Source organism: Haliotis cracherodii, unplaced genomic scaffold, assembly GCF_022045235.1.
Source record: "Haliotis cracherodii isolate W230 unplaced genomic scaffold, xgHalCrac1.p SCAF_1, whole genome shotgun sequence".
NCBI lineage: Eukaryota > Metazoa > Mollusca > Gastropoda > Lepetellida > Haliotidae > Haliotis > Haliotis cracherodii.
Genome location: NW_027266264.1, coordinates 1,436,132 through 1,451,424, shown reverse-complemented (window position 1 = coordinate 1,451,424; position 15,293 = coordinate 1,436,132). Strand labels below are relative to the sequence as shown.

The 15,293-nt window shown below is 41.1% G+C and overlaps 1 protein-coding gene across 3 annotated transcripts in view; it reads left to right on the top strand.

The window, feature by feature from the left end:
• The first annotated feature begins 9,906 nt into the window (after positions 1–9,906).
• The window catches only part of LOC139471199 (OTU domain-containing protein 7B-like), a 31,428-nt gene continuing 26,041 nt past the window's right edge, over positions 9,907–15,293 (top strand). For 2 of the 3 annotated variants that reach the window (XM_071253503.1, XM_071253487.1), the window contains exon 1: positions 9,907–9,978. The gene's annotated coding sequence lies outside the window, so the exon portion shown is untranslated. Of the gene's footprint in view, positions 9,979–10,458; positions 10,538–15,293 lie in introns of those variants that run through there. The other variant, XM_071253495.1, reaches the window with a different exon arrangement.

Sequence of the window (15,293 nt, the reverse complement as noted above, 5' to 3'; positions counted from 1 at the left end):
ATCCATTCAGTGGCGTGTGATAAAGTATCTCTGTCGATCCAATCAGTGAAGGGTCAGTGAAGTTTGGTATAGTATCACTGTCGATCCAGTCAGTGACGTGTGATATAGTATTTCTATCGATCCAATCCATGAAGAATGCAGTGACGTGTGGTATAGTATCTCTGTTGATCCAATCAATGAAGGGTGCAATGAAGTGTGGTATAGTATCTCTCTCGATCCAAACAGTGACATGATATTGTATCTGTCGATCCAATCAGTGAAGGGTGCAGTGACGTGTGGTATAGTATCCCAGCCGATCCTACCCATGAAGGATGCAGTGACGTGTGGTATAGTATCTCTGTCGATCCAATCAGTGAAGGATGCAGTGACGTGTGGTATAGTATCTCTGTCGATCCAGTCAGTGAAGGGTGCAGTGACGTGTGTTATAGTATCTCTGTCGATCCAATCAATGAAGGGTGTAGTAACGTGTGGTATAGTATCTCTGTCGATCCAATCAATGAAGGGTGTAGTAACGTGTGGTATAGTATCTCTGTCGATCCAATCAATGAAGGGTGTAGTAACGTGTGGTATAGTATCTCTGTCGATCCAATCAATGAAGGGTGTAGTAACGTGTGGTATAGTATCTCTGTCGATCCAATCAATGAAGGGTGTAGTAACGTGTGGTATAGTATCTCTGTCGATGCAATCAAGGAAGGGTGCAGTAACGTGTGGTATAGTATCTCTGTCGATCAAATCAGTGAAGGGTGCAGTGACGTGTGGTATAGTATCTCTGTCGATCCAATCAATGAAGGGTGCAGTAACGTGTGGTATAGTATCTCTGTCGATCAAATCAGTGAAGGGTGCTGTGACGTGTGGTATAGTATCCCTGCCGATCCATTCAGTGAGGTGTGATATAGTATCTCTGTCGATCCAATCAGTGAAGGGTGCAGTGACGTGTGGTATAGTATCTCTGTCGACCCAATCAATGAAGGGTGCAGTGAAGTGTGGTATAGTATCACTGTCGATCCAATCAGTGACGTGTGGGGTAGTATTTCTGTCGATCCAATCAATGAAGGGTGCAGTAATGTGTGGTACAGTATCTCTGTCGATCCATTCAGTGATTATATCAGTGACGTGATATAGTATCTCTGTCGATCCAATCAGTGAAGGGTGTAGTAACATGTGGTATATTATCTCTGTCGATCCCATCAGTGGAGGATGCAGTGATATGTGGTATAGCTCTCTGTCGATCCAATCAATGAAGGGTCATTGGAGTGTGGTATAGTATCACTGTCGATCCATTCAGTGAAGGGTGCAGTGACGTGTGGTATAGTATCTCTGTCGATCCAATCAGTGAAGGGTGCAGTGACGTGTGGTTTAGTATCTCTGTCGATCCATTCAGTGAAGGGTGCAGTGACGTGTGGTATAGTATCTCTGTCGATCCAATCAGTGAAGGGTGCTGTGACGTGTGGTATAGTATCACTGTCGATCCATTCAGTGACGTGTGGTATAGTATCTCTGTCGATCCAATCAGTGAAGGGTGCAGTGACGTGTGGTATAGTATCTCTGTCGATACAATCAATGAAGGGTGCTGTGACGTGTGGTATAGTATCTCTGTTGATCACTGCACTCTTCACTGATTGGATCGATAGAGATACTATATCACACGTCACTGATAGGATCGGCTGGGATACTATACCACTAGCCACTGCATGCTTCATTGACTGGAGCGACAGAGAAACTATATCACACGCCACTGATCGGATCGATTGACAGAGATACTTTACCACACGTCACTGAAACCCCCACCGATTGCATCGTCGGGAGAGACTATACCACACATTACTGCACCCTTCATTGATTGGATCGACAGATATACTATACCACACGTTACTACACCCTTCATTGATTGGATCGACAGATATACTATACCACACGTCACTGCACCCTTCACTGACTGAATCAACAGTGATACTGTATAACACGTTACTGCACCCTTCATTGATTGGATCGACAGAGATACTATACCACACGTCACTGCACCCTTCACTGACTGAATCGACAGAGGTACTATAACATGTCACTGATTGGATCGACAGAGATACTATACCACACGTCACTGCATCCTTCATGGATAGGATCGGCTGGGATACTATACCACACGTTACTACAACCTTCACTGATTGGATCGACAGAAATACTATATCACGTCACTGATTGGATCGACATACAATACCACACGCCACTGCATCCTTCATTGATTGGCTCGATAGACAAAACAACACGTTACTGTTTGGATCGAGAGAGATAATATACCACACTTCACTGCACCCTTTATTCATTGGATCAACAGAGATACTATATCACACGTCACTGATAGGATCGGCTGGGATACTATACCACACGTCACTGCACGCTTCAATGACTGGAGCGACAGAGAAACTATATCACACGCCACTGATTGGATCGACAGAAATATTATATCACACGTCACTGCACCCTTCATTGATTGGATCGACAGAGATACTATACCACACGTCACTGCACCCTTCACTGATTTGATCGACAGAGATACTATACCACACGTCACTGAATGGATCGACAGTGATACTGTACCACACGTCACTGCACACGTCATCTGTCGATCCATTCAGTGACGTGTGATATAGTATCTCTGTTGATCCAATCAGTGGCGTGTGATATAGTTTCTCTGTCGCTCCAGTCAATGAAGCATGCAGTGACTAGTGGATCGACAGAGATACTATAACACTCGTCACTGCACCCTTCACTGACTGGATCGACAGAGATACTATACCACACGTCACTGAATGGATCGAGAGAGATAATATACCACACGTCACAGCACCCTTCACTGAATGGATCGACAGAGATACTATACCACACGTCACTGCACCCTTCACTGACTGGATCGACAGAGATACTATACCACACGTCACTGCACCCTTCACTGATTGGATCGACAGTGATACTATACCACACTCCACTGCACCCTTCACTGACTGGATCGACAGAGATACTATACCACACGTTACTGATTGGATCGACAGAGATACAATAACACGTCACTGCACCCTTCACTGACTGGATCGACAGAGATACTATAACACGTCACTGATTGGATCGACAGAGATACTATACCACACGTCACTGCATCCTTCATGGGTAGGATCGGCTGGGATACTATACCACACGTCACTGCACCCTTCACTGATTGGATCGACAGCGATACTATACCACACTTCATTGCACCCTTCATTGATTGGATCAACAGAGATACTATATGACACGTCACTGATTGGATCGACAGAGATACTATAACACACGTCACTGCATTCTTCATGGATTGGATCGATAGAGATACTATATCACACGTCACTGACTGGATCGACAGTGATACTATACCAAACTTCACTGACCCTTCACTGATTGGATCGACAGAGATACTTTATCACACGCCACTGAATGGATCGACAGAGATACTATACCACACGGTACTGCAACCTTCATCGATTGGATCGACAGAGATACTATATCACGCGTGACTGAATGGATCGACAGAGAGCTATACCACAAATCACTGCATCCTCCACTGATTGGATCGACAGAGATACTATCCCACACGTCACTGCACCCTTCATTGATTGGATCGACAGAGATACTATACCACACGTTACTGCACCCTTCACTGATTGGATCGACAGAGATACTATACCACACGTCACTGAATGGATCGAGAGAGATAATATACCACACGTCACTGAATGGATCGGCAGGGATACTATACCACACGTCACTGCACACTTCACTGATTGGATCGACGGAGATACTATACCACACGTCACTGAATGGATCGAGAGAGATAATATACCACACGTCACTGAATGGATCGGCAGGGATACTATACCACACGTCACTGCACACTTCACTGATTGGATCGACGGAGATACTATACCACACGTCACTGAATGGATCGAGAGAGATAATATACCACACGTCACTGAATGGATCAACAGAGATACTATACCACACGTCACTGAATGGATCGACAGAGATACTATACCACACGTCACTGAATGGATCGAGAGAGATACTTTACCACACGTCACTGCACCCTTCATTGATTGGATGGGCAGAGATGCTATTTCATGTCACTGAATGGATCGAGAGAGATAATATACCACACGTCACTGAATGGATCGGCAGGGATACTATACCACACGTCACTGCACACTTCACTGATTGGATCGACGGAGATACTATACCACACGTCACTGAATGGATCGAGAGAGATAATATACCACACGTCACTGAATGGATCAACAGAGATACTATACCACACGTCACTGACTGGATCGACAGAGATACTATAACACGTCACTGATTGGATCGACAGAGATACTATACCACACGTCGATGCACCCTTCTTTGATTGGATCGACAGAAATACTACCCCACACGTCACTGATTGGATCGACAGTGATACTATACCACACTGCACTGCACCCTTCATTGATTGGGTTGACAGAGATACTATATCACACGTCACTGAATGGATCGACAGAGATACTATATATCACGTCACTGATATAATCACTGAATGGATCGACAGAGATACTGTACAGTAACGTGTGGTATGGTATCTCTGTCGATCCAATCAATGAAGGGTGCAGTAACGTGTGGTATAGTATCTCTGTCGATCAAATCAGTGAAGGGTGCTGTGGCGTGTGGTATAGTATCACTGTCAATCCAATCAGTGACGTGTGGTATAGTATCTCTGTCAATCCAATCAGTGAAGGGTGGTATAGTATCTCTGTCGATCAAATCAGTGAAGAGTGTTGTGACTTGTGGCAAGTATCCCTGCCGATCCATTCAGTGACGTGTGATATAGTATCTCTGTCGATCCAATCAGTGAAGGGTGCAGTGACGTGTGGTATAGTATCTCTGTCGACCCAATCAATGAAGGGTGCAGTGAAGTGTGGTATAGTATCACTGTCGATCCAATCAGTGACGTGTGGGGTAGTATTTCTGTCGATCCAATCAATGAAGGGTGCAGTGACGTGTGGAATAGTATCTCTGTCGATCCTAACAGTGAAAGATGCATTGACGTTTGGTATAGTATCTCTGTGCAATTATCTCTTGAATGTTTTTTATCTCTGGTTTACGTGTCGGGCAACAGTTCGGTACTTCATGGTGTATTGTGGAAGTGTATATATGTTGATTGAAGGAGTTGGCGTATTTTACATGTATGTTAATAAACCTCCGTGTGTCGACACTGCGACCGGGTCATTGTAAATATTGGTGCTATGGTGTATGTATATAGTCTGTGTATGTAGCATTGCATAGTTTGGAGAGGAGAGCATTGGTTATATCATAGTCATTGTGTTCCTTTTACAAATCCTGCACGTGACACGCACTGCAATACAAGTCCATGAACTGTGTGTTACTCTGTGTAACTGTTTTTTACTGTGACATTATTCTGCGAAGGAATTAAGGAAATCAAGAGTACAATTTAATGCACGACGTCAGAAAAAGCGCAATACAACTACAAGGTGTATAACGGCGTATCACTGTATAGAAATACGAGGTGACCGGCAACTCGTTAACAGGCTGTAAGTGTCCCGAAGTAATCCACTTTATTTAAATATACAAGGATGTCAGTGCAGATGGCCTCCAGCTCATTACTTTAGCTTCTGCTTGGTTAAATACCTGCTTTCATTATTTATAGACAGCAGTGTACATTTGTACTTTTGTAAGTCATTATTTTAGTTTTCTACTTATAGCTTAATCTTTGTTGAGAGTCCATGTTTGTCTAAATTAAATATTGTTACAAGGAATATCGTCACAATTACACTTAATATGCAAAACATTAAGGGAATAGTCTGAGTAATTTGTGATAATTATTTCCCCTGTAAGCTGGCCGACGTGAGGTGAATGTACGTGAACGTATATGCAGCAGGAGTGATGGGGGTTACTCGGGGTTTATACATTATTCAATATCACGGCCGAGGCACCTCAAGAATGGATTTTACAGTATACCCGTCTCATGAATCACTGGTATTCGGCGTGGCCAGCGAACGCCTTAACAGATATACCATGCGTCCCAGGGTACTGATCAGTGCAAGCGAATGAATTAAATTATTTTCTTTTAAAGCAACATAAGAGGTAAGAAGTTTCGGCAATTCCGTCGTGGTGGAGACAGGTTGTACGTAGAGAAGTAGAAATAAGCTGATGGAGCTCTCAAAGCTCAAGAAATATTGGTTTGTTTCGTTTGTTTCATGTTTAACGCCTCACTCTGCAATATTCCAGCTAACATACGGCGGTCTGTAAAAATAATTGAGTCTGGACCAGACAATCAGTGATTGACATCATGAGCATGGATCCACGCAATTGGGATACGATGACATGCATGAACCAAGTCTGCGACCCTGACCACCCGATCCCGTTAGTCGCCTCTTACGACAAGCATAGGTTGCTGAAAACTTATTCTATCCCGGATCTTCACGGGTCCAGGAAATATTGGATTACAATCGTATGGTTTAATTGAGCGTTGGCCAAAATACGATGTACTTCCTTGAAAATAACGTATATTCTGAACGTGATCTGGAAGGAAACACAATAATTCCACAGTTGTTATGAAGCTAGTTTAACTAACCTAGACCTTGACCTTGAATCTCTTCACGTTTCAACTATCAATGCAGCTACAAAGACACATTTTCTGTGATGTCAGAGGGGCAAGATTACTCTGTATTTGATTTTTTTCTTCAAAATAAACGAAAACGTTTTGATAATGAGTTGTATATGTTGCAAATTTTAAATCATGAATCATGTCGTACTCGTACGTCGAATCGAGGATATCGTAACAGCCAATAAAATATAAATAATGCCTTCTCAGAAAAGGGTTTGAAAAGTTAACAGTCTCAGGTTTACATCTGATATAAAGTTTAATGCACCTTACTGTTACATCTGATACACGGTTTAATACAACTTACTGTTACATCTGATATACGGTTTAATGCAACTTACTGTTACATCTGATACACGGTTTAATACAACTTACTATTACATCTGATATACGGTTTAATGCACCTTACCGTTACATCTGATACACGGTTTAATGCAACTTACTGTTTCATCTGATATACGGTTTAATGCAACTTACTGTTTCATCTGATATACGGTTTAATGCAACTTACTGTTTCATCTGATATACGGTTTAATGCAACTTACTGTTACATCTGATACACGGTTTAATGCAACTTACTGTTTCATCTGACACACGGTTTAATGCAACTTACTGTTTCATCTGATACACGGTTTAATGCAACTTACTGTTTCATCTGATACACGGTTTAATGCACCTTACTGTTGCATCTGATACACGGTTTAATGCAATTTACTGTTTCATCTGATACACGGTTTAATGCAACTTACAGTTTCATCTGATATAAAGTTTAATGCAACTTACTGTTACATCTGATACACGGTTTAATGCAACTTACTGTTGCATCTGACACACGGTTTAATGCAACTTACTGTTTCATCTGATATACGGTTTAATACAACTTACTGTTACATCTGATACACGGTTTAAAGCAACTTACTGTTTCATCTGATACACGGTTTAAAGCAACTTACTGTTTCATCTGATACACGGTTTAATGCAACCATGGAACTGCCCGCCCCACCCCACTGTATGCTTCCCCGCTCGGATAGCGGTTTATTTTACGACTTATTTTGGCATGTTGAGCCCTTAGAGTTTTCTGCATTTACATTATTATAACCAAATGCCTCATGCCAAGTGCAAAAACAATGTGATTATATATTATTTGAGTGTGTGCATCTGCCATTATTGTTTGCAGTTTTGATGTTTTTTCCACATATTTATTTATGTGCAAGAAAGAACTTCCTTGTCAGGCTGAATACTTTTTTTTAAAATACAGCTATCCTATGCAAATCGAGCAACTGTATTGAGAAAGACTCGTAATAAATATTACTGTATTGTTTTGCATACCAGCCTTGTCTCGTTTGTGGTCAATATAATTACGCAGCCTCGTGCCTTTACACTCTGCCATGCAGGAGCTCCGTGTAGTATATTCAAGCTACATTTTCTCCCGTTTAATGTGCCATGCATTAAGTTGGATTCCTTACCTCAGTAACATCGTAACTACTGGGGGTTCGCTAAATACATAGATTTGTGTGCTGCAAAGTATGTAAGCTGCTCCGCCGTCACTGTATGCGAAGGGGTACGAAGGGCCCAGTCGTCTGGGTCGCCCCCATTCGCTGCGTATTGTTGCGTCCCTTGGGCACGCCAGAAACCTATGATTGTGGGTTGGAAACCCGGTTCGCCCTGATTATGTTTCTAGGTTTGTCAGCACCATACCCGTGATCGTGGGTTTCATCGAAGTGGTAAACTTCTGAGACCTGCATCACTTCAGGCTTTCCTCCCACATAAAGCTGACAAGCCGCAATATAACTGGAATACTGTTAAAAGCGGCGTTAAACCCAACTCACTCACTCACTGTATGCGATACGAGTAGTCTGTCTCACAGTCGATGAACCATTGATTTCCCTTCCACTCAGTCCCTAAATGAAGCAAGTCTAGATTTTCCTCAGGTTCAGCCCCATCTCACTGGGCTCCTATTCAGATAAATTGGAGTTATTTGGTTCTATCAACATTATATAATTTTAGAGACTAAGCGTTAGTCTAGCAAAACCTTACAACTCGACGGACCATTCTCTGTCTCCAGGGCTCGCGTTTCGGAAAACCTAGACTAACCCCTGGACCCATTTTCGCGATCTTAAATTACCTGCCCGTGATTTCATTTAGCCAATTTGATTGGCTACGCTACTAGGTCCAACGTACCAATCAAAATGCGAGTTACAAACCAACCTTATGTAGGGTTGGCGATATCAACAACATGGCGGCCTGTCCCATTGATTACGATAAAGTTTGCGAGAAATTCAACGTTGACAAAATGACTGACACGAAAAACAAAGCCGTCAAAAGTCTCTTGACTAAAAGGAGGTTCACATGTCCATAAAAACTGGTGGTGGCTTTGGATTCTAGGCAATACGAGTTACCTCCCTTATCCATTTTCTATTTCCTTATAATTGATTGGTCGGTTAAATGTTAATGAAAAAAAGGGCTGGTAATATAGGTTAGTGTAGGTTTACCGAAATGCGTTTCCGGGGCAGATCTTGATAAACATTCATTTTTCTTCACCAAACTCGGTACATAGATAGGTCTAGTGGTGAACGGGTGCCTTTCGATGGTTTGATTTTTTTGAAAAATTATATTTTTCGAGTTTCCAAAGTAGCAAGTTGGATTAAGATTGGAAATAGGGGTTGTGCTTTTTTCCGGAGTTGATGTTGAAAACCTTTCAATATTTCTTCACCAAACGTGGCACATAGAGAGGTCTAGTGATGCTCTGGGGCTTTTTGATAGTTTGGTTTTTTAACATATGATTTTCGAGTTCTCATAGCAATAAGTATCATACATATATTCACAAGTATTTGTTGAAGATTAACTTGTTCTGTTTGACTGTATGTCCTCTATGTCTTACAGCGTAAGTGGGAAAGAAAAGTTTGAAAGAAAGTGTTGGTCATTCAAGTCTTACATGCGCGAAAACTGATGGCCCGTGGGTATTGTGCAACTCCCCCCCCCCCCCCCCCCCCCCCCCCTCTTTTTCCAAATCGTTGATCCGCCTCCTAGAATCTTTGAATTTATCCTTTTGTTTGTTGAAATGTATGGTTATTTGTGCGCGGATCCGCTCACAATGACCTTCTGATTGCCGAAAACTGACAAGTTTACGGCTGACACGCAATGTCAAAAAATAGCCGACACAGAAACTTTGAATTTCCCGCATCGAGCACCTTAAATCCGCCTTCACTGCACATGCGCGGACGTGGACGGGAAGTTAAACATGGCGGATGTCTAATTACCAACGGGAGAGGATTTGGATTAGTGAGTGTAGTAAGGTAATGGCAGCTCATTTATTTCTTGTAGAATCCCAAGAGGCGAGTCAGACACGGTGGGGAAATCCCTCAATGTGTCTGTTGCTAATTTTCCAGTATGTTCCACGTAGATCGATTTGTAGTATATTTCAGATCAAAACAACTTGGCTTTGAACTTGAAACTGTAGGATTAGGGCCAGGCAGATGACAGAACCGCAACATTCGAGAACATTTTAACAGAAGCACTGATTTATTTGCAAATGACAGTGGACACGTATATTGTTAGTTGCTCGATGTTACGAAATAAGAAATGCGTGGCCACTTCACATTGTTTATGTATGAATCATACACCGCCCTGTGCTGCGTTCAAATCTCACCTTATTGTGCCCCCGCGATCATTGGTTAGATTTATATTGTGTAGCTACAAAAAATGAAAACACGTAGTCATTGTAGATGTATGTGAACCATCTCGTGTAATACGAAACTGTGTGTAGCAGAAGTTTTTCCTCAAACCTGATCATGAAGTGAATATTGCCCGTCATGGAGGATTTATGAGGAATATATTTATGGTTGAGCTCATAAGGTAACCAACCAAGCGATCTGATCATTTAATTGTTGACAATGTTATTTGTGCATCAGTTAGATGCGTTGTTAAGTATTCAGGCACAACATTCATGTGTGATGCATGTTTACATGAATTATTATGTTATTGTTATGAAACATTCTGTCGTGTCTGTGAGGGAAAATTTCAATACATTATCAAGATTATTTCTATGATTACACAATGTGTTTATGTGGGGTACCAGTTGGATTGTTTCTGTGTCAGAAATGTTTGGTGTTATAATTAAGAATGTAGATTCTACAACTACCTCTACTGCATTTGTTAATTTCTTCATGTTGTATACTTTGACATAAATGTTCAATCCTCTGTAATTTTAAAAGTAGGACAGATTAAATGTCCTTGTAACACAAACAACTTCGCATCAGTTTAGGGGGCGTGTACATAACTGTACCAGTAACAAGTGGACAGCTGGGTCAAGTTGATGCTTTGTCTTTATGTAACCAGGTATGAATTCATGTATGTGTTCATATGCATCTATCAAACCTGCATTTGATGACTAAAGTGTTGTATGAGTGATCTGATTTCAACCTCCAATTGCCCTAATCTTACTTCATAAACTTTTGGCATCTTCAGTGATGCAAAATATCCTGAAATAATACTTTTAATAGCCAGAATTATGATTAAAAAAAACACCCAAGCTTGCCGTAACAGGCGACTATGCTTTTCGTAAGAGGCAACTAACGGGATCGGGTGGTCAGGCTCACTGACTTGGTTTGATGTATGTCATCGTATCCCAAATGCGTGAATCGATGCTCCTGATGTCAATCACTGGATTGTCTGGTCCAGATTTGATTATTTACAGACCGCATTCATGTAGCTGGAATATTGCTGAATGTGGTGTTAAACAACAATCAATCAATCAATCCTATTCAACACTGGTATAATGTGTGATTGATGTGTTTCATGCTTTCTTCAGGAAAGCCATATTCTATAACATAAGGACATCAGAGTAAGTATGGCACAATATACAGAAACAGTCGTGAAACATTTATGATTCCAAATATATAATTGATCATTAAGTTGAGAATACCATGTATGCATATTGACAAGATCCCTGTGTCATAAGCTGACAGACTGACAGGCTTGTTATTGATTCTGTTAACCGACACAACATCTGCATTGAATTTTGTCAAAATTTACACTTAATTTTGATCACAATCAATCTTGGTGCTCCTGCAGGAGTATGCATGTGAAGGATCCATTACAGGTTTTATGACTCTCCTTGCTGTAAGCTGTTTCCGATATATTGACTCCATCAGTGACGAGCAGGATCATAGTAGATCTGCCTTCACTTGTAAACCAAGTAGCATGTTGCTTTCTTGTGAAGATTGTTGTACCAGGACATATTAGTTTACAATCATCGACGATGGTGGTTTCTGGGTTACTTGAAGCAGAAGGCATGAAATGTGTCTAGAATGCATTTTGCTCTTATGTGCATGGATATTTCATTACTATTGCTCCATGTACTTGTTTTTATCAATGATTGTTTGGTTTCAGTCACAAACCAATGACATGATTGACTAGGGATCAAGTTTGTTCAGTAAAATGAAAACATATTGGAAGTTATAGAATTGTACATAAACACAACTGTGGTAAGTAACAAAGTTTCATGGCCTGTTCCTGTTGTAAGGTTTCACAAATGTGTTAGTGTTGCACAGCGTAGCCGAATACGATTTATTAACAGTTTCACTGTCTTACTGTTATTGATAGACTTCTTAACACCACAATGACTAAACATGCTGAAGTCAATACAGAGTTTGCATGTAAGTAGTTGCCACCAAACAGATTGACAGTCAAGTTGAAGGGAAGTATCATGCCAAATTAAACAGATGATATTTACACAGGGTATTTGCGTCTGTTCTTTTGAAATGGTACACAGTGTGCTCAAGCTAATGTGTAAGTAAACAAGCTGTAAACCATAAAGTACCTGTGGCCCTGTAGTCTAAGGCACCGCTATTCACTGTGCAGAGTTGCATCCCTTGGGCAAACCAGAAACCTATGATTGTGGGTTCAAATCCTGGTTCACCCTGATTATGTTTCTAGGTTTGTCAGCACCATTACCGTGCTCGTGGTAAACGTCTGAGACCTGCATCACTTAGGGCTTTCGTCCCACATTAAGCTGACACGCCATGATATGACGGGAATACTGTTATAAGTGGCGTTAAACCCAACTCACTCACTCATGTCAATAATCACTGGATTGTCTGGTCCAGATTCGATTATTTACAGACTGCCGTCATATAGCTAGAATATTGCTGAGTGCGACATTAAACAACAAACAAAGAAGAAGTGATGGACTGTTTTAGTCCACTAGTCCTTATAATGATATTTATAACAAAACCCTTAAAAAAGGCAAATTTCTACTAGTCGTTATGATACTTTAAGTTAACTATTGGGCAGTTTGGCAAGGACTATAGGACTAGTGTCAATTTCTAACTTGCTTCATGAATCAAACTAACAATATCATTAGCATATGTAGTAAAATAATAATTTTGGAGTTTGACAAAGGTTCTGGGGTTGTCTGGTATTGTGCAGCCATCTCATGCTGTCATCAGGTTCAAGGTAGCACTGCAACCAGGAAGGATCTGCTGAATGGGTTTGGTGCCAAGATTCAAGCTGATTATGGTCACGTTTTTTCAACACCATAGCCATGCATCTTGGTTTTGCCAAGATGGTAAACATCTACATTCACTGTTCTCACTCACGTTGGGGGTTGTCCCCTCATTAAGATGTGATTTAACTCAATCCCAGGTTGCAAGAAAGCTATTGATGATTATGAGATTTGCAACCATGGCGATTGTTTAACAATACTTCAACACTGTGCAATGAGATGGTTAGGGTCTTTATTTATCAAGAATGAACATTCTTGAATAACACCTACATGTAACTATTTGAAATTAGGAATTGTAAGTCAAGGGATCTGTTATAACCTTGTATAAAAATCACAGTTTTAGGGACTCCCTACAAGGCAATACCATATTCTGGCAGTGAAAACTTGAAAGACCGACTTAATTTCTAACAGAGTTGACCAGGAATAAGTCATATGAGCACTCCAATAGGCGTGAACAAGATGCTTCCTGGAGCATGAAAGTGACATCTTGCTGAAGAGTTAGATGAAAGTGAGGTAAGATGAAATAGGTTTTAATGTCCTATCCAAGATCATTGTACAAATACAGCAATTGGGTGGGTGGGTGTGTTGCTGCTTGGTTAGTCTGGACTTCTGCTGTTTTTTGGTCTTAGGCCATTGAGGTACTGCACTGAGACATTATACTGACTCTGAGATGACTAGTTTGTTTTATCCCCTTAATGCCAAGCATGAGACTTGGTTTCTACTAACTAATGCCATCTTTTAACATATTTTGTTATGTAGCAGGGATCAAACAACAGACATGCAACTCTCAGGGCAGACACTTTATACACTAGGCCATGGAGGAGGAGGTCAGGGGAACGAACCACTTCTCAAGAAACATTTGGAATAAAGACTTTCTTTGCTTAACAATTTGCTGAGTTAACAGTTCCAAAATTACCATGTGACCTGTGCTATTCTGTATCTCAATAACAAAGTTAATCGTCTTGTTTCGCACCATTATATTGTTGTGGCTATTTAATCGCACTGTGGTGTCAGGCTGCTATGGCTTCTACACCATGGAGGACCTGTGAATGAATATTTGTGTTCAGTGTGAGGTTTCTTTTGTTAAAATCAACATTTTAGAATTGAGATGTAGAAGAAATGAAGTGGATTTGTAATATTACGTTGACATTTGACATGTGATTGTTTTGCGAAACAACGCAGCCTTCAGTTAGATTGAGCTCTTTCTTTGGAAAGGTATATGGTAGGCATCCTTCTATTCAGGAATGGACTCTTTCTTTGACAGTGTTTGAGGTAGGCCTCCCCCTATGCAGGAATGGACTCTTTCTTTGACAGTGTTTGAGGTAGGCCTCCTCCTATGCAGGAATGGACTCTTTCTTTGACAGTGTTTGAGGTAGGCCTGCCCCTATGCAGGAATGGACTCTTTCTTTGACAGTGTTTGAGGTATGCCTCCTCCTATGCACAGCTGATGCAGGAATGGACTCTTTCTTTGACAGTGTTTGAGGTAGGCCTCCCCCTATGCAGGAATGGACTCTTTCTTTGACAGTGTTTGAGGTAGGCCTCCCCCTATTCAGGAATGGACTCTTTCTTTGACAGTGTTTGAGGTAGGCCTCCCCCTATGCAGGAATGGACTCTTTCTTTGACAGTGTTTGAAGTAGGCCTCCCCTTATGCAGGAATGGACTCTTTCTTTGACAGTGTTTGAGGTACTCTCACCCTATGTATGACAGGAAACATTAATCTATTAGTATTAGTCTATTTGTAGGCTTTACATGTTTGAAGTGGTCCAACTGGTTTCTTGGAAGACTGAAATGTAAAGGGAATGAAAGGACCGAAATAGATAGTGAATTTATCAGGGAATCATTTGTAATTAAAAAGTTGGTGGAAACTTGTGCAAATAGTTTCTTTCACAATTTCACAATCCAGATTTTCAGTTCCAACTATTTATCATGTTTATAAGGTATTGCAATAGCTGTTCACACAGAACCGTGGAGACCCAGGGTAGAAAAGGTCATCAACACTATATTACTATAAAATGGTGACTACATTAGATTAGGCAGTGAGACTGTTGATAGTATCATTGTAGCCAATAGCTAGGGACATCACTCTCAATATCAGCCACTGGTTTG